Below are 19,990 nucleotides of genomic sequence, written 5' to 3'. Positions count from 1 at the left end.
CAACGCAATTATAGTGGGGGACCTCAATATCCCACTGCCTCAAATAGATCAACTAGATAAAAAGTCAACAGAGAAACATCAGAGTTGAACCAAACCTTCAAACAAAGAGACTTAATAGATATCTACAGAGTGTTCCACCCAAAAATAGAATACACAATCTTCTCAGCAGCATATGAGACTTTCTCCAAAATAGACCACATGCTAGCCCATAAAGCATGCTTAAGTAAATGCAAAAGAGCCAAATTATCCCATGCATATTATCAGATCATAGTGTAATGAAACTAGAAATCAATGGCAAAAGAAACCACAGAAATATGCAAAAACATGGAAATTAAATAAAACCCTCTTGAGTAATCAAAGGGTCATAGAAGAATCAAGGAAGACATTAGACAGTTCCTAGAATTAATTGATAATGCCAATAAAACATACCAGAACTTATGAGACACACAAAAGCAATCCCTAAGAGGCAGGTTTATAGCTGTGAATGCCCACAAAACAAAAACAGACTGAGTCCAAATAACCTAATGATGTACCTCAAGGTCCTATAAAAACAAGAATGATCTAAAAAAAAAAAAAAAAAAACAAGAATGATCTAAATCCAAAGCTAGTACAAAGATTATAATGATCAGAGCAGAAAATAATAAAATTGAAACTATAAAGAAATACAAAGAATCAATCAGTTGAAAAACTAGTTCTTTGAAAGAATAAACAAGATAGGTAAAACCTTACAAATCTTTTTAAAAAGGAAAGAAAAGGCCCAAATCAATGCTATTAGGAATGAAAAAGGCAAAATCACAAAAGATACCACTGAAATTCATAGACACGTAAGAATTACCAAACTAAATCAAGAAGACTTTTTTTTAAAGCTGAGTTATCCAGTAACAGGCAATGAAATTGAAGCAATTAAAAGAAAAACCCAACCTCCTAAGAAAAGCCCAGGTCCTGATGGATTCACCACTGCGTGCTACAAGAACTTTAGGTAAAATCTAACGCCAGTACTCCTCAAACTCTTTAATGAAATTGAAATTTGACATTGGGTAAAAATCCTCAACAAGATGACAAACAGAATGCAACAAATCATCAAAAAGATTATACATCATAACCAAGTAGGCTTCATCCCAGGAATGCAGGAGTTGTTACAACATACACGAATGAATAAATGCAAAACATCACATAAATAGAAACAAAGACAAAACTCACTCTCAATTGACACATAAAAAGCCTTTAACAAAATCCAACCTCCATTCATGATTTTAAAAACCTAAAGAAAATAGGTATAGAAAGACCTTATCTCAATCTGATAAAAGCCATTTATGACAAACCAATGGCCAAGATTATATTAAATGGAAAAAATAGAAAACCTTCCCTCTAAAATCAGGAACAAGACAAGGATGTTCACTATCACCACTGCTGTTCAATATAGTCTTCAAAACATTAGCCAGGGCAATCATGCAAGAGAAAGAAACAAAGGGGGCCAGGCATGGTGGTGTGTATGCCTATAATCCTAGCACTTGGGAGGCTGAGGCAGGAGGACTGCTGCAAGTTCCAGGACAACTTGAGCTACATAGTGAGTTCAAGACTAGCCTGAACTACATAGCAAGACCTTGTTTCATTAATTCATTAATTAATGGGATGTTTATAGGAAAGGAAAAAATCAAATTATCATTATTTGTAGATGACATGATCCTCTACAAAGAAGACCCAAAAAATTCCCTCAAAAAACTCCTAGAACTAATAACTAAATTCAGTAGTATAGCAGGATACAAAGTCAACAGCCATAAATAGTGTTTCTGTACACCAATAGTAAACTCACCAAGAAAGAAATTAGGGAAACAATACCTTTCCCCAATAGCAATCAGAAAATGGACACCTGAAATGAATAGGCACTTCTCAGAAGAATTGCAAATGCTCAATAAATCCATGAAAAAATGTTCAACATCTCTGGCCACTACAGAAATGCAAATTAGGACAACACTGACACGCCATCTTGGCCCAGAAAGAATGGCCATTACCAAGAAATCAAATACTAACTAATACTTGTGAGGCTACGAGGGAAAAGGAACCCTTTTATGTTGGTAGGAATATAAACTAGTACAACCACTATGAAAATCAGTATAAATATTCCTCAAAAAAATAATATTCCTCCTTAAAAATAGAAATTCCATTCAACCCAGCTATTTCCCTTCTGGGTATCTTCTCAAAAGAGTTAAAGATATCATATTACATTGATGCAGCACAATTTATAATAGGTAAATCTTGAAAGCATCCTATCTGTCCATCAACAGATGAATGGATAAGAAAAATGTGCTATTTATATGCAATTGACTACTACTGTACCATAAAGAAGGATGAACTTGAGTCATTTGTAGGAAAATGGATACAACTTGAGACCATAATGTTAAGTGAAATATATCAGACACACAAGCTTGAATATTGCATGGTATCTCTCATATGAGAAACCCAAAATACTAATAAAAAAGCAAAAAAAGACAGATTAATAGGGAGTAGGGAGACAGATCCTTTGCAAATGAGAAGGGGACAAAGAGATGGAGGTAGGGGCAAAAGGAGGAGAAAGGGATGAAAAAATAATTAAGATGTGTTATATACACGTACCAGCTCCCCACAAGGAGTGTGATTATTATGTACTATAAGCATGTACTAATGGAAAATTTAAAATTGGGAAAAATTTTTTAAAGAAAAGAGAGAATTTCCTGATGCTGGCTTCCAAATCAATCCAGCGTGAGGTGGAGACTTCATTCATCTTGCAGACCCCGGTCCACTGGGAAGATGGAAAAAAAATCACACTTTAAAAAAGAAAAAAAAACTTTAGTTAAGATTTCTCTGGAACCCAGACCTACCTAGGAAAAGGATCTGTCTCTTGCCCCACTCTGTGTTAGGATGGCTCTAAAATGGGATGAATTGAACCCCACTTGAAATTCTATTCAGGAGGCCCTGCAGTCAGTACCAAGAACCTTGTCTCTTCACTTTGAATATGAAAACAATTTTTATTAAATATGTTCAGAACTTAAGTCTGGATTAATTGTACACAGCAACTTGCCTCTTCTAGGTCCAGATTTCCATCAGGCAAACTTCGACACCCATTTGCCTCCAGGGACAGAGTGCTGTTCCAAGTGCTGGAGAGAGCTAAGACCTGAGCACCAGAGAAGTGCACTGGTCCTTATGGCTCATTTTTCATGAGCAATTGAGCCCTTGAATCGCACCAAACTATGCTTTCAGTATTTGCTTTCACTGGCTATTCTGATACCTAGTCTGGATTTAAAATTCACTATGGCTAGGGATGTACCTCAGTGGTAGAATAGTTGCTTAGCATGTGTGAGGCCCTGGGTTCAATCCCCAGAAACACATACACACACACACACACACACACACACACACACACACACGCACGCACGCACGCACCAAAAAAAGAAAATTCACCATCAAATAGCTACCAGTATTCAAATCTCTTCAGGTCAGGTTGTTCCATTCTATGTTTACATTGCAACGAACATATGATAATAGGAAATCAAAGCCAAGTATTAAAGCCTATAGTGATGGCATATGTCTTTAATCCTAGCATTCTGGGATGCTGAGCCAGGAGAAGATTGCAAGTTGAAGCCCAGCCTGGGAAACTTATCAAGATCCTGTTTCAAAATAAAAAGTAAAAAGGGGTGAGGATTTAGCGCAATGTGAAGGCCCTGGGTAAATAATTAATTAATTAACTGCATAAATTAATAAACAAACAAATACACAAAGCCAAGCATTGAAATCAGACCTCATGAAACCCAGGATTTAGCTTGTCTTTCACACTTTTAGGTGAAGTATGTTTTCTTTCCTTACCATGAGTTTGGTGATCAGCAAGAAGGTCTCAGCTGCCCCTTCTACCCTGTCCACTATGGACCTGGGCAAACTAATCAGTCACACAAATAGCCTGAGGAGATTAGATCTGTGTTCTTGAGAGTTACAGAACTGAAAAGCATCTTGTGACCAGGTGATTAGGACCAGATGTGCATCACCTGTCCACCAACCTCTACCTGTGAACAGACTCCCACCTGTCTGTGATCATCTCCCTCCTATATAAACCAGCCCTAAATCAGACTCCCAGGAAGAGAGACTTTGAGAAAGAGTCCTCCATGTTCTTGATTAGCCAGATTTTTGAATGTTCTTTCTTGGCTCAGAACCTTGTTCCTCCATTGAATTGGCCTATCATGAAGCAAGCAGCCAAACTTGAGTCTCTTAATGTCACCTAAAGAGGATATGTGGACCTTGTGATAACCAACCTGACTCCATCTTAAGTTGGGAATGTGATAGCCAACCCGACTCCATCTTGTGCCTCACTACCATTGTGTGCTTGGGCTTGGACAAAGCACCCAAAACCCACATCCTGTTTGACAGAACACTTGCTGCAGTTGCAAGTTGTTTTTTTGTAGCTCACCTAGTGTGTGTGAAACTTTCTTTTGCCCCCACTAACCTGGCATGGTTCTGCTTCTGTAAAATTCTACTTGCTCTCCCCTTGAGCCCTCCCCAACTGAAACCATTATTTAAAAGGAGAAATCAAACCCCTTCTCAGTGATGAGCGATCTTTCTGGGCACTAGCCCCCTCTCGGTTGCTGGCTGTAAATGAACGGATTCAAATCTGGCTCAGAGTGGCACATCTCTATAGCTCCAACTCGCACACCTATAACAACCTCAACTTGCCCTGGGCAGATTCTTGACCTATCATTGCAGAAAAGCATTTCAGGATGGGTCAGTGAGAAGTATAAGCAGGTTACACAGAATCAAAGAAGTACACACTCAATGCAGGCACACCAGGAGGAGGTACACTATAGTCTGGGTTGGGTTATTTATATAGTCTTGAGGTCCTTCATATGGATGATCTAGGATTTTCATTCTTTGAGTTATTTATCATTTACCTAGAGTCTGTCAGGTTACCCATTACTGGGACAAAGCACAAACTGACTTTATCAACTAGGCTAAAATCCAAACTTTGCATGTGTTTGAAGTTTAGAGCTATGGCCCCCAATCAATAGTGCTGTTTCTTTCAGAGTGAAAGCCTTTGGAATTTGTGGATTACTATATCAGAAGAAAAACAGAAAGACTTGTAATATCATTAAGATTCTTGGAAATTTCAGGGTGAAGATCCTGGAAGTAAAACAGATTTAGGGTTGAAAAGATGTTATATCCTTGGGTGACTGATGTCTGGAAGCTGCAGTTTTCTCAAAATTATAATTTTCTTGTTCTTTTTTACCTATCTACACTGCTTCTATCCTACCTCAGTAACACAGTGCTTGTTCAGGGCTTGGGACCCTAAGGTGTCAATCCGGCCCCATCCCAGCCCTAGAGTTACAGAAAAGACAGCACTTCCCAGGTAAGGGCTGCCCAAAATGGTCCCCCTTAGACCCATCTCCAGGAGTGGCTTCTGCTTTCCAAGATGTGCCTCTTTTTTAAAACAAGGACTCTATGTGGAGCCCAACTGGCCTCTAACCCATTTTCCTGTCTCCGCCTCTGAAATGCTGGGAATACAGGCCTGCACCACCACACCTAGCAGGTGCCTAAAAAGGAAGAGTTGCTGGTGAGCTCTGATAGGGTATAAGTAAGAACAAAAGGCTGGGAGTGAACATCCCAAATTTTGCAACCCAGGCATTTCACTTGCTCCACCCTTAGTTGTAGGGAACAGGGGAAGGGGACGTTACCAGAACCTCTGTAGTGAGTCCTAGTCTCCTTCGAGCCACGGCAGCACACGGCGAATTACAGGAAAGGTAGACTAATGAGACTGAGAAGAAGCTGAGCTTTGGGTCTGATCAGTGCTGCTCTAGACGGCAAAGACAAAAACCCCTAGCTTGCAGCACCTTTTATTTAGTACATCCAAAGAAACAAATGTAACAAATGAATAATGTAGATTTCAGTATCATATTGGAATGAACAAGGTGTAACAAAAGACTGGGTGGGGGGCGGCGGAAATCTAAGAACAATGAGGAACTATGCAGATGAAGATTTAGTTCCTCCCAGGAGCTACACAGATGAAGATTTGGTTCCTCCCAGGGCGTCTCCCACAGGTGTGGTCTTGTCCTGGAGCATTACAGCATCATGGGATCGTTGAGATCTTCCTTGTGACCTGAGGCCAAAATGGAAGTATGTCTTGGAGTGTTATTGCTGGCCTGTAGGCAGGAGAACTAGGCCTACTCAAATGATTTTTCCCTAGAATTATGTAGCATTGCTCCCAACACTTAGTGATGTCTCTGAGCCTGACCACTCCTGAGGCCCTCCCTGAGGGGCTGATAGCGCCCTCCTTCCCGGCTCCCTGCATCCAGCCAGTGCACCAAGTCTCATCCACTTCTGGGCTCTGGTAGCCTTCTCTCTAGCCTTCCAAGCTCCAGCCACCAATGCTTTCTCTACCCAGCAGCCCTGCTTAGACCCCTCCAAGCTCCCTCATTCTCCCACCTTCGTACCTTGTGCCTCTGGCCAGAGGGAGGCCCTTTCAGTTCCTGGCACACATCTTCCCCCGATCTTCCTCACCTATGTCATATTCACTACAGCTTGGTCATCTTTTCTCCAAGATCTGGGTTAAGGACCCCAGGGTGCCCACTACCATGACAAAATTGTGTGGCCAGAGCCATTAATGTGTCTGCCTCCTTGAAGAAACCAAAGTCGTCAAGGGTCAGGGTATAGCCAGTCTTCCCCACCTTATGTCCCCAGCCCTGCTGCTTGGCACATATATTCTCTTTGAGTAAAGTCACTTTAGAAAATCTTCTGGGGAGGCCCAGGATGTAGCTCAATGGCCCTGTGCCTGCCTAGCAAACACAAGGCCCCGAGTTTGATCCCTGGTACTATAAAAAAAGAAAAAGAAAATCTTCTGGGGACCACAATGGGATGGGAAGGAATCAGCATGAGTCCAAATGACCAGCCACTCCCACCACTACTTGTGCAGAGAGCGGGCAAATGTACAAGCAGGGCTCCCTGAGCTTGGGACACCTCGAACCTTCAGCAGCCTCTCCCTGGGGGTGGTCTCTGGCCTGCTCCACTGCTTCTTCCTGCCCCTTCCAGCTCAGTGGCAATCTCCTGAACAGCCTGGCAGGCTTCCAGGCCTCCAAGGAAGCTACTGCCTCTGCCGTACCATTACTATCACCACCACTGCTGCTGCGAAATGCAATTACAGCAAACAACAGCCGCTGCCTCACTTGAGCCGTGCCATCCACACCTGGAGCTAATTAACTTAATTAGGCCTTAATGAGATACACTGGTCGGAAGGCCTATTTTTACTTAATTATCCCCTAATGTGCTTGGCTTGGGGAAGCATGGAACCTGGGAGGATGGTTTGGCAGTAGTGGCGACAGCCACCTCTCCTCCCTACTGAAGGGACAGCCAGGAGTGATACTTGTCTGCCAGGAGTAGAGCTCCAGGGACCTGAGGTCCCAAAAGTGGGAGATGAAGCAGGGACCACAGGCCACACCTGCAGAAACAGCAGCCCCACCCCCCACCCCAGGCCTATCTTCTGGCTGCCCTGCCTGAGCTACGCTGAGGCCATATTGGGTTCTGCCAAGGATGTGACAGGCATGATCTGGCTAGCTTTTGTGTTCACAGTTCTCTGGCAGGGACAGACGGGCTCAGAGATTCACTCCTCCCTGTCTTCTAGTGGGAAAAGCCAAGGCCCAGAGAGGTGAGGGCCTTGCTTTGGCCACACAGCTGAGTGGTGGCAATGGAGGGGAGGGATTCCCAGACCCTGTGAAGGCACATGGGGGGGGGGGGGGTACTGGGGATCAAACTGAGCTAAATCCCCAGCCCAATTTTTTTTTTTTTTTTTTTTGGTACCAGGGATTGAACTCTGGTCTTTGCGCTTTTCAAGGCAGGAGGCAAACCACTGAGCTAAATCACCAGCCCTGAAGGTGCATTTTAAACAATAATGAGGTCCTTTCCAGTTGGGATCTAGATTCTCCCACACAAGGCCAGGTTAGGGTAGGTGGAGGATCACCTGGCTCCTGGGGTATACTTCTCTAGCTTTAGAGTAGGACAAGGCAGCCTTGCTTCACTGGGAAGATATGGCTGGCTGTATCACTGGCTCACTTGAATCTCCAGATTCCTTGGAGTAGATGGGGGACCTTGGTTATTACAGGGACAGCACATCTCTGTGCTAAAAATGAATGAGATTCCCTCCCAGCAAAGCTGTCTTCTCTCTGGAACCCCACTTCCTCTGCCAATAGCTTCCTGAGCATCTCCAGCCCTATCCAGCCCCAGGTGTCCAGTCCTAATGTGAACAACTCAGGAAGCTCAATTTCCCAGTCACTAGCCTGCTCTTCCCAGCATCTCCCTCTTCTGAAAATGACCACACCATTTGCTCATGCACTGAAGTCAAAACTGAAGAGCAACCTTTGACAACCCTCCCTCACATACCACAGCCAACCCATCAGGCACATTCTTGGTCCTGCCTCTAAATAACATCCCAAATGCCAGCCCCTATACCTCCCAGTGAACACCCAGTCCTCAAAATTCTCCATGACTTCCCATCACATCCAGAATAAAGATCACAAGCCTTAGCCGACCCCCAGCCTGCCCCTCTAGTCGTGTGCACCAACTTTCCCTTCTCCTTAGTCACATATGCTGCCTCAAAGGCCTCAGAGCCTTTGCACTGGCTGCTGCTTCTCCCCATGACCCTTGGGTCCTTCAATCTTGGCTTAAATGTCACTGCAGGCTCCTCTGGCCCCACAAGTACCACTACCAGGCCCTAGCATATCACCATTAGAAACTCTGCATAACACCAGTTTGCATCTGACAATGTTCTTGTTTTCCTGTCTCCTCCTGAATACAGAATAGGTTCCATGAAAGTAGGGACTGTCTCTGGCTTGGTCCCTACTGAATCCCAAGCCTAGAAAGCTATATGCCTGACACAGTAAGGACCTTTTTTCAGTACTGGGAATAGACTGAGCTACATCCCCAGCCCTTATTTTTATCTTGAGCCAAGGTCTCACTAATTTGCTCAGCTTGAGCTCCCTTACTTTCCATCCTCCTGCCTCCTCGAGTGCTGGGATTACAGGATTACACCACCACAGATGGTTCGAAGGAACTTTTTGATGAATGGATGGAAGGACGTACCTTCCCACAGATGGCCAGAGTCCCCAAACCCTTCCTCAAGCTCCCCAGAGCCCACCCAAATACCTCACACCTGAGCCTGGCATCCCTAGACCCCCACACTCTGGCCTCCTGGCCTCTGCTTCCACCAGTCCCACCACCTCAAGTGCCCTTTTCCCATCCTCTGTGAGCTGAAACCCTTGCTTCCCTCTGGTTCTAAGGGTCCTGTTCCCCTGATCAGTAAGGGGGCGGCGGGGGGGGGGGCGGTCTGAGCCTCTGCCTGTTGGAATCTGTGAGCTTGGCGCGGCCCTTAGTTCTCAGGAGACACTAGTCTCTGTCTACTTTTTGGGACTCAGTCTGTCTAGATCCTGAGGCCCTAAGCCTCTGAAAGCAGTGACCCTTATCTCTGCCTGCCTCTGACTCACCATCCCTGCCCCAGTAGCCAAGGCCAAGACAGCTAGCCTATAGTCAGGAATTAGCAAATATTTGCAGAAGAAGAAAATAAAGTAGGTAGTTTATGGTGTCCCCCAGCTGTCTCAGAGCTAAGGATATGGACAGGAGTTGACAGAGGATAACTAGTCCAAGTGAAGGCACAGGCTGCCTCCAGCTCTATCCAGCCCCATGTCTTAATCCTAACACCATCAGCCCAGGGCCTCTCAGCAACCAGCATTCTCCACAGGGAGCATGATCACGCCATCGCTTCCTGGCCTTAGCCTCCTCTCCTGTGCAGGTCCTCACTTCCTTGGCATGAAAAGGTTCAGGGCATGGTTACACACATCTGTAATCCCAGCAACTGGAGAGGCTGAGGCAGTAGCATCACCATGAGTTTGAGGCCAGCCTGGGCTACATAGTGAGACCCTGTCTCAAAAAAAAAAAGAAAAAGAAAAAGAAAAAGAATAGACCTCTTTCTTAAGGTAGAAAAGCCCAAGAGAACCCAGGCCAGCCTGGCTGGGTGCTCAGGGCCAACTGGCCCTCTGACTGGAGGTGCGTGCAGACCCTCTATTCTCATGGTAGCCTGGCCTCTTGGAGGGCCTTTCATCTTCCTGCTTCACAGATGATGTCCCTGCCTTAACAAAAATCTGACAATGGGAATGGTGTCTTGATGTCATTGTGATACTACCAGCAACCGTAGCTGTCTGCCACCCCTTCCTACCCAGCATAACTGTGCCCTGCCTGAGGGTCATGGTCCCTGGAGGGGGATGGTTCTTAGTGACAACTCCCACTGCCTCAGGCTGGGTCTCCAAGTCTTCTATCTAGGAGGCCTGGGCTCGGGGACCATCCCAGACCTCCAACTCAGAGGCAGCACCTGAGCTGTCAGCCCAGCCTCTCCCTCAGGCTTGAACTGGGTGACCAGGGCAGTCTTGCAGGTGCAAGGGAGGAGGAGGCTGCTGACCTGCAAGAACCAAGGCAAGGGGTTTGGTACTTGGCACTGCCCTTCACTGGATCTTACTTGCTGCCTCAATTTCCCCCACCTGATAAAGTAAAAATATTGGTGCTTTTTAGCAGGATGATACAGGAGCCCATAAGCTCAAAGCATAAAGTGCCCTGTAAGCCTAGCATTGATGACTTCAGCTCAGTTCCTCCTGAGGCAGAAGCAGGGAGCTGTGGAATTTAAAATACTAAATTAGCTAGCACGGTAGTGTGTATACCTTCTAGCATTCTGGAAGGCTGAGGCAGGAGGATTGCAAATTTGAGCCCAACCTGGGCAACTTAGCAACTTAGCAAAACAAAGTCTCAAATGAAAAAAATAAAAAGGGCTGGCAATGTAGTTCATTACAAAGGCCCTGGATTCATGCCCCAGTACCACAATTAACCACTCAATCAATCAATTTTTAAAAGAGCTGGAGATGTAGCTCAGCATGCAGGCGCTGAGTTCAATCCCCAGTACTGAAAAAAAAAAACCACCCACATGCCAAACTAGCCTCTGAAAAGGCCTCCAGTTCCAGCACTGGTGGGGGGGTCCTCCAGGGGAGAGCTGCAGAGTCTCAAGCAGTCAGTGCACTGTCTCCTTGTCTCACAGAAGGCCAAGGGACTCCAAGGATACCAGGAGCTAAGGACCCCTCCGTGCCTGCAAACACAGCCCTGCTCCCTGGAGGCTGCCCGAGGCTGAGGGTCACTCGCCATCCAGGCTTGGGGCATTCTTAGTCATGCCAGGCTGCCTCTTAGGGTCAGCACTGCCATAACTTCCTCAACCACCTTGTGTGCCCTGGGCCTCAGTTTCCAAACTAATCCAATGAGAACAAGAGTAATCATCCCAGTCCTGCCAATTTATGGCTGTCAAGGCCACCATGAAGGACCAATAGATTAGTGGGTATGAGACAGTGGCTTTTTAAGCAACAAAGCTCTAAAGAGAGACAAGACAGACTGCTAGTGGTGGTGGCATTTCTGGTAGCCACCCCAGCCAAGCCACAGCCACTGCCCTGGGATGAGTTTGGGAGGAGGGGTCACACCCAATGAGATGATGACCCCCATTGGCCCTGAAAGCTGCCTTTTGGCCCAGGTTCCTCTTCTGTCCTAGGCTAGTGACTGCCTGCAGTCACCTCACACACACAGCAGCCCACCACCCACCTCCCTCTGAACAGAGGCAGCTGCTGAGGCCTCCATGCTGCAACCACAATTGAATGAGCATTTTCACAATGTCGCTTCCCGCTGACAGCTCCTAATTGCATGTGGAAGCCATGTGATGGAGCCCAAGTTACACTAATTATGTCATTACCCTAATTAAGTAAATACTGTACGTGCTAATTGGCTGAGATGGGGGGATGGGCACTGGGAGAGGAGGCCAGTGTCCCCTGGGCTTTTATATGTTGGGCTGCAGGTGACATATGCAGATGGGTGCCTCCCTCGCTGGGGGGACCCAGCGGAGTTCAGGGAGAACCTTGGGCCTCTGCCCTAGACAGGAGAGAAAGCAGAAGCACTGACCAAGCAGTCAGAGACCCCGACTGAAGGCTCATCTGAGCCCCAAAAGGCTGCTGATCTTAACAAAGCCCTTTCCTTGATCAATGGCACCTACTTTCTGTCCACCACCTCAGCCAGCCCAGGACCTGTGGGATTTCAGACATCCTGGGCTCAGGGGCCTCAAAGGACCACTACCAGTTACCTGCCTGGCTGTGAGTCAGCAGGAAAGAGAGAGGTTGATGAGGGAGCAAAGTCCCAGTTCCTATGGGTAATACTACTGTGAGCCAGCAAAAGAACTAAGAGGGCTGACATTCCCAGGAAGGTACATGAAGTGGGACACTCTGAAGAAGGCTTCCTGGAAGAGAGAGACTTCCCCTATGAGACAGGGAGGAAATCTGAGCATTAGAGCACAGGTCATCTTCAAGATATCATTTCTAATTACAGTACTAAACTTCTAAACCATGATCTTTGGGTGGGAGTTAGAAGGGACAAGAGAGAGCCACGTAGGCTGGGCATAGTGGTACAGGCCTGTAATCCCAGCTACTCAGAAGGCTGAGGTAGGAAGATTGAAAGTTTAAGGCCAGCCTAGGCAGTTAAGTGAGAACCTGTGGCAAAATAAAAAATAAAAAGGACTGGGGTTGTCGGTGGTAGAGCACTTGCCTAGCATGTGTAAGGCTTGGGTTCAATCCCCAGCACCACCACTACCAAAAAAAAAAAAAGACTGCAAGCTGGACATAGTGGCACATTGGCACATGCCTGTAATCCTAGCACTCTAAGAGGCTGAGGCAGGAGGATTGCAAGTCTGAGGCAACTTAGGGAGACCCTGTCCCAAAATAAAAAATAAAAAAGGCTGGAGGTGTAGCTCAATGTGAAGGCCCTAGGTTCAATCCCCAGTACCCCCAAGATGGAGGGGGAAGGAAAGGGAGGACGAAGAGGAAGAGGAGGAGGAGGAGGAGGAAGAGAGAGGGAGGTTCCATCTAAAGAAAGGCCTCCAGACAGGACTGCAACCCACTGGGAGCCACTGGGAAGAATGCCAGCTCTGTATCCTGGGCGAGGTGTCAGCCCAAGGGAGTAGAGCCCCATCCTTCCTCTCTACACAGATCAACATGGACTAGCTGTCAGGGGGGCCCCAGGGCTGCCTTATCCTTCATGGGTCTGTGCAGAGGAGCCCAAAGAAGGGCTGGGGCTGGACCTCCTGCCACTGGGTCTCCTCACAGTCCTCGTGACCAGACAGTGCCCATTTCCCTAGGGTGCCCAGAGCCTCGGCACAGCCATCCCCCTGTCTCAGCACCATCCCATCTGCCACCATCTCCACAGACGTGTTCTGCAGCTCCACACCCAGCAAACACCACATGCTGGCTCTGGTGGGCAGCACACCCTCCCTCCTCTGCTCACTTACTTGCTTCCAGGGGCCCTGGCCCTAGCACAGCTCCCCCTACCACAGCCCTGCCCTGCCCAGCTCCCCGGGCAGCCTAACCCAATCTCCAGGTGTCAGGCTCCCAGCGCATGACATCCACTCGTTCATTCACTGCCTGTTTCGGACCTTCATTCATTCCATACAACGTGGTCTGGGCTGGCCTCAGAGACAGGTAGGAAGCCATCCTTCTGAACATCTACAACTTACTCAGATAGCTTAGGGAAAACTGTGTGTGTAGCAAATAGAAAATGGAGCAAAATACTAATAGCTGAATATTAACAATAATTTTCCATATGCCCTAAAGGATCTATGGATATCTTTCATACTTATTCTGACAACTATTCTGTAGGTTTAAAACTTTTGTTTTTGAGACAGGGTCATGCTATGAGGTTCAGGCTGGTCTTGAACTTACTTTGTAGCCCAAGCTGACCTCAAACTCGGTGATTCTCCTGCCTCACCCTCCCAAGTGCTGGGATTACAGGCATGTACCATCACTCCTAGCTAAATTATTTCTAAATATAAAGTAAAATAAAAGGAAGAATGAGAGTGGATTAAAATCCCTTTCCTTTCTTAGGGCTCCAGGCTCCTAGGGAGACACCAGAGCAGTGGCAGCCCCTTGATGTGGCCCTGTTAGATGAGGACAGGAGGGCTTCCAGGAAGAGGTGATAGGCATTGGGCTGGACAGAACCCAAGCAGCAGCTAGCTTTCACCCTTCCATGCAGGTGGGCCTGGAAGGCTGACTCTCCCAGTCTCCTTCCACAGCTTTAGGCCAGTGCATGGCTCCTCCCCTCTTGCTGCTGTCCAGAGAAAGCTCATGTAGAGTCTCAGGTAGGACAAGCAGAACTTCTTTGGAAGGGCGGCTGGAATGCCTGTGCCTCAGAACCCAAAAGGAGGCTGAACAAGGCCAGGGTGCTGTCCAGGCAACCTGCCCCTCTCCTGCCAGCACTGAGCCCAGGCTGACTTCCCCAGGGAGTGTCCTTGCCTGTCACAGTGGACCTTGCAGCAGGCAAGTAGCAGCAGGGAAGTGGATCATTATTCCATCTTTCATTAGGTCCCCATGTGGCAACCCTAAAACTGTAGGGTGTGAATGGGTGGCATCTCTGGACCCACTCCTGCAGCTTCTTTCCCACCCTGTGCTTTCCAAGCCCCTGCTTCCCCCATTGTCATCCCTGCCCCTCCCCTTTGCCCCACTCGCCCACCACCCTCCCCTCCTCCTTTGGGTCCCATGGGCTCTTCCTAAGAGGGGGCTTCCCCTATCCAGTTCTCAGTCGTGGCTGCAGACCCCAGCCATGGGATTGGCCCCCATCCCCAACAACCATCCCCTCCTCCACAAAACAGTGACAGCAGCAACCTGACAGTGTGTGGCTGGGGAGTTCAGAGCACCTAAGAAATGATGGGAAGCCCTGCTTACCCTCGCAGTCCATCCCCTCTCCCTTCAACCTCTGGCTGCCACTTCAGCCTTTATTGCCCAGGGTGGACCTGCCCTGCACTCAGCACACTGTCCTTATGCTGGGGCTCAGGCACCTGGGGTCAGCGGAGCTATTCCACCCTTCAGACACCTTTGTTCTCATGCCTTTGCCTTTGTCGCTGCCCTGACTTCCCAAGCCAGCCCAGCACCTTGCCCCTTGCCTGGCCATCCCCCTCCAGCAAGAGCTTCCCCTGAGACCAGAGCCCAGCATGGGTCAGGGGTGGGACCTCTCTGCCCAGCCCAGCCCAGCCCAGCCAGACAGCCCTGCCTCCCCCAGTGCTCGCCTTCCTGCCCACACCCCCACGCTTGCCCCAACCTCCACACTCCGTCCCTGCTCCCCGCCCCTCTGTCTCTTCTCACAATCTGGTCCCTCACCTCCTCCACCCCCTCCCCATTTCCTCTTCCCTCTGCTCTTGGCCCTTCAGTCCGGAGAATCAGGCTTTATCCCTCGGCAGCAGGAGCACGTTTTCCTCCCTCCCTTCTCTTGTGTCTCATCCTCTGTCTTCTCTCTTCCCCCTCCAGCCTCCACTCCTTCGCCAGCTCACTCACCCTCTCCCTCTCCTGCTGCCCCCCTCTTTCTCCCCCACCTCTTTGTTTCAGCTGAGAACCGGCTCCCCGGGACAGTTCCCACACTGCAGTGCCTCTGGTGAAGAGACAGCGCCACTGAGGTGAGCTCCGGGGATTCAGGGACACCGGCACAGGGTAGCCAGAGCCCCGGGGGCGGGCAGGTGGGGAGAGTGGACAGTCCGAGCTGGTCCCCTTCTCTGCCCACGGAATGCAATGGGACACAGTTGGAGTGGCAGCTGCAGGTGCCCCGGTGGTCAGCAAGATCCTAGGGTGGAAGGACAAGACTGGGTGGGAGTTGGCAGGCTGTCCCTGCCCTGGTGCCTGGCTTCTGCGGGTGGCCCAGGGCTGAAGGAGACCCTCAGGGGAACCCAGGGGGTGGGTGGGAGGTGGGCTGCCTGGAAAAGCCCACCCTTGAAGGTCTATTTGCCCAGTCCTGGAACCCAGGGCTGACTCTTGCCCTGGCTGGGCTGCAGTTATGAGCTACCTCATGGCAGCAGAGGTACTGACCCAAGGGGGTGTGACCCCCACAAGTGCCTGTCCCTGGCAGGGGTTTGGCTGCAGACTGAAATGTGCAGGAGTTGGGGTGTGCAGGAGAAATCTTTTTCCTGCCACAGGCTTCCAGATTTCCCTCCAAGCCCCAAGCCCCAATCTCCAACACAGCCCCCCCTAGGGGTCTTTGAGTAGCTCCCCCCAGACGAGGTTTGAAGGACAGCGCTATCCATAGTCGTGAACGGGGGGTTTCAGGCCAGAGCCCAAGTGTTCCTGCAGGCAGCTTCCTGGATTTGGACTGGAATGGGGGCTCTGTGGGCAGAGGTGGGGTGGGGGTGGGGTGGGGTAATAGGTGGAGATAGAGCTGACTTGAGTGAGGCTGCAAGTGCACTTACTGGGACAACTCAGAACCACCAGAAGATCCCAAGAACCTAAAGCAGGGCAGGGAATAGGAGTGCACAAGGGGCAGAAGCAGTGGTAGCCCTGCCCGCTTCTCAGCTGGAGGTAGGGGTGGAGGCAAGGGAGGCTGAGACCAGGACTAAGAAGCTCACACCTTCTCAAGGGCCAGAAAAGGCTGGGAGTGTGGGAACACCAGGGAAGACCTTCCCTATGGATACATGCCAATTCCAGGCTACCTGGGCAGGGCAGCCCAAGGAGCCAGTGGTGAGTCTGATTCTGGTGGGGGGAGTGACCCCACAAAGCAGAGTTACTAAGGGCAGTGGTTGCTCTAAGGACTGGGCCATTTAGGCACGTTTCCCAGGACTGACCCTCTCGCACTTGGCCAGAAACCCCTAATTTAAGCACAGCAGCAGCTACCCCCTACTCCAACCCCCAGCCCCCTAGTGCAGCATCATGTAGAGCTGGTGCAGGGCCAAATGTCCACCCCCTCCAGCCACTATGGGTGGCCTGAGCCGAGAAGTGAATGAGTAAAGCCTCAGGACGCTAGTGGTAACCTGAGAAGGGGTTTGACCAGCAGACAGCCCAGACTGAAGAAAGGCCATCCCTCTCGGGCTGGGCACAGCTCACTACAGCTCCACAGCCCCGTGTCACAGGGCAGCCTGCCTAGGTCATTGGCTTCCCACCACCCAGTGGGTGTCGGGCCCCCCCAGCCCATGCACACACCAAATCCTGTCCATAAGGATTCCTATTCCGGGCCCAGACCAGTTCTCCGTCTCTCCAGGCTGGCCTCAGGTGGCCCTCACACAGGATTCAGACCCAGAGGGAGGCAGGCTGCCCAGACTATTTTCTTCAGGAATGAAGTGGTGCTCTTTCAGGCTGGCTCAGCTTATTCTAACTCAGCTGACAGCCCCCCTCCACTCCCATCTACTGCTCCAGGAGAGTGCACCCTCCATTTTAGCCATTAAAGGCTAAAATACTAACCCCTGGGTGCCATTGTAAAGTTCTTGCCTAGCATGTACAAGGTTCTGGGTTCAATCTCCAACACTGAAAAAAAAAAAAAACTAAAAACACCACTCCCTGGATGTGTCAGCCCAATGCCAGAGAACAGTAAGTTGCTCACTTAGCCTCAGTAAACACCAACACCCAGCTGGCTCTGACCCTGGCCCTGGCAACAAGATGGCCTCCCTGGGCCAAGATCTCCCTGCAATTGTCCTCGGAAGACACCAATACCTCTCCTTTCTTTCCCCCTTTCCCTGAACTTCCCACTTGAACAGAGCTTTCTCAGAGACCTACCTGTTACAGACACCTCAAAACACTGGGCAAGGAAAGGATGTTGTTCCCATTAGCCAGAAGAGAAAACTGAGGCTGGGAGAAAGGAAAGTGGCAGGGCCAGAACACAGACCTAAGACCTTACTCCCACTCCAGTACTCCTTCTAAGCCCCTTAATGCCAGCTTGGCAAGATCCTACATGGGGATAGTCTCTATGTCCTCTGAAATATCCACCAGCTGCTCTGTCTCTCCTCAAGCTCCCAGTGGCATTCTCAGACACAGAAAGGCTACTGTCCCTTGAGATATCTGAGCTAGAGAACCAGCCTTGGTTCCAAAGTGGGCATCTAAAAGGTCACCCAGACTGGCTAAAGGCTGCAGGGCTGAGGGTTCAGAGGGCAAGTAGAGGGTGTTCTTGGGGCACTGTAATCTACATCTCTCCACCTGTGACCCACCCTCACATGACTTCATCCTCCACTGTTGTCAAGTAGTTCCTTTAGAAATGGTTGACCAATTAAACGTATTCCAGGTCCTTTTTTGCCTTGAACAAAGAATTGGATGAGAACCTAAAAACAGTGCTGAAAGTTTATTTGAAAAGTGAGGGGTGAAGGGATAAGGGAAAAACTGACTGTAGAGCAAACAGGCTGAATAAAGAGAGGAAAGGATAAAAGCAAAAAATAAAAGTGCAGTCTGCAGCTGACGCAGAGTGGGTTACAATGAGGAGTCATGGAGTGGACTCATGGTGTCTGTGTCCTTATATGTCATCCACATCTCGTGGGAAGCCACAAGAAGTTCCACACATGGGGTCCTGGAAGTTATCTGGCACTGTCTTGAGATCTTGTAATTGACAGGTTCCACTTATTTCCCCAGCCAGCTATGCCACACCCTACCTTCTGTATCACCACCCCCTGCAAAGGAAAGTTACCCCCAGCATCAAAGTCCTGAAACAACCTAATGCCATCAATTCCCTGATGAAATCTTCATGAGGCTTTCCACTGCTACCAGTGTGAAGTTAACCAACTCCCTCTTCCAGGAACACAAGCTCCTTTGCCAATCAGCCTCTGCCAGTCTATAGGGCACCCTTGCCTGAAGCCTGCTCAGTGACTGGTCATGAGCAGCACCAGACACACACACACACACACACACGCACACGCACACGCACACACACACACACACACACACACACACTGAATGCAGCCCTCCTGCCTGCCCTTGCCTGCAACTTGGCACCCTGTACTAATCCACTCCCAAGGGTGAGGGCAGAGGCTGGGAGGGCACATCTAGGGCTGTTAGAACACTACAGCACAAGCACTGATGTGTGAGGACAACATCCTGAGATGCTGGTCAAGGTCAACAGGACAGAAAGTGACACAAGCTCTCTCCTTCCCTAAACCTTCCTGGTCCCAAGCCCAGCTTGCCTTTCTCTCCTCCCTCCTGACCCCCAGAGCCTGCTTTGCATGAGCCAAGTCTCAATGTCATGAACCCCTGCTAAATAGACTGTGCAGAACCCAAGTGGGGAAAAGGAGGATCTTCCCAAGGAGGCACACAGCTCTGGCCTAGAGCCCTCTCCACCCTCAGGGTGGAGGCCAGGACCACAGGAGCAGCCCCAGGCCTCGCTGTTCTCTATGGCTTTTTATTCCTATGTGATTCTACTGCTCACTCATATAGGGATTGGAGCCGTGGCGCACGGCGAGGATAGCCAGCGGAGGGCTCGGACATTGAGCAAGAGGACCTGAAGGTGAGATTGGACAATGGCACCTTCTCCCAACCCAGGCTTCCAGCCAACCCAAGGGAGCATTCTGCTGCTATTCTCCTCCTTACTGATTTTCTCACCAGCTGTAACAAAAGGGGCTGTTGGACCCCTTCACTGCTCTGACCTCATTTCGATGCTTGGAGACCCCACTGAAGGCCTGGCACCATATCTGAACTGTGTCCCAGAGTTGGTTGAAGGACCTGCGGATGTTCAGCCTAGGAAAATGGAGTTGGCAACAAGAAAAAAAGGTCCAGTGTCTTGTGGGCTGGAGAAGCCCCTGGATAAACAGATGGCTAGGAAGTGGGACAGAGTACAACTCAACCAAAGCTAAGGGCTGCCCAAATACAGAAGGGATGTCCTTGGTGGCAAGTGGTAAACATTCACCCAACAAAGCATACAGGAAGTTGGAGAGACTGCCAAGGATGCCACTGGGAGTCATGGTTGGATGGTGGCAATCTTTACACCTGCCTCTGCTCACTCACATTGAGGCTATTGGGAACCAGGTCCTAAAGAGGCAAACACAGCCTCCCATTTATATGAAATAAGCCCTGTGTGCCCACCAGAGGAGCAGAGGAAATTCCTGCCAGGTTTCGGCACCATGGCTATAGCCATACCACACTCCCCTCCCCAACAGTTCCCTGCAAGTCTCAAGGGAGATACACATAAGGAA

The sequence above is a fragment of the Heterocephalus glaber genome, unplaced genomic scaffold (genome assembly GCF_053883595.1).
Source record: "Heterocephalus glaber isolate CG9 unplaced genomic scaffold, H.glaber_assembly_v1.0 deba00001504, whole genome shotgun sequence".
Lineage (NCBI taxonomy): Eukaryota > Metazoa > Chordata > Mammalia > Rodentia > Bathyergidae > Heterocephalus > Heterocephalus glaber.
This window is presented reverse-complemented; position numbering follows the sequence as displayed.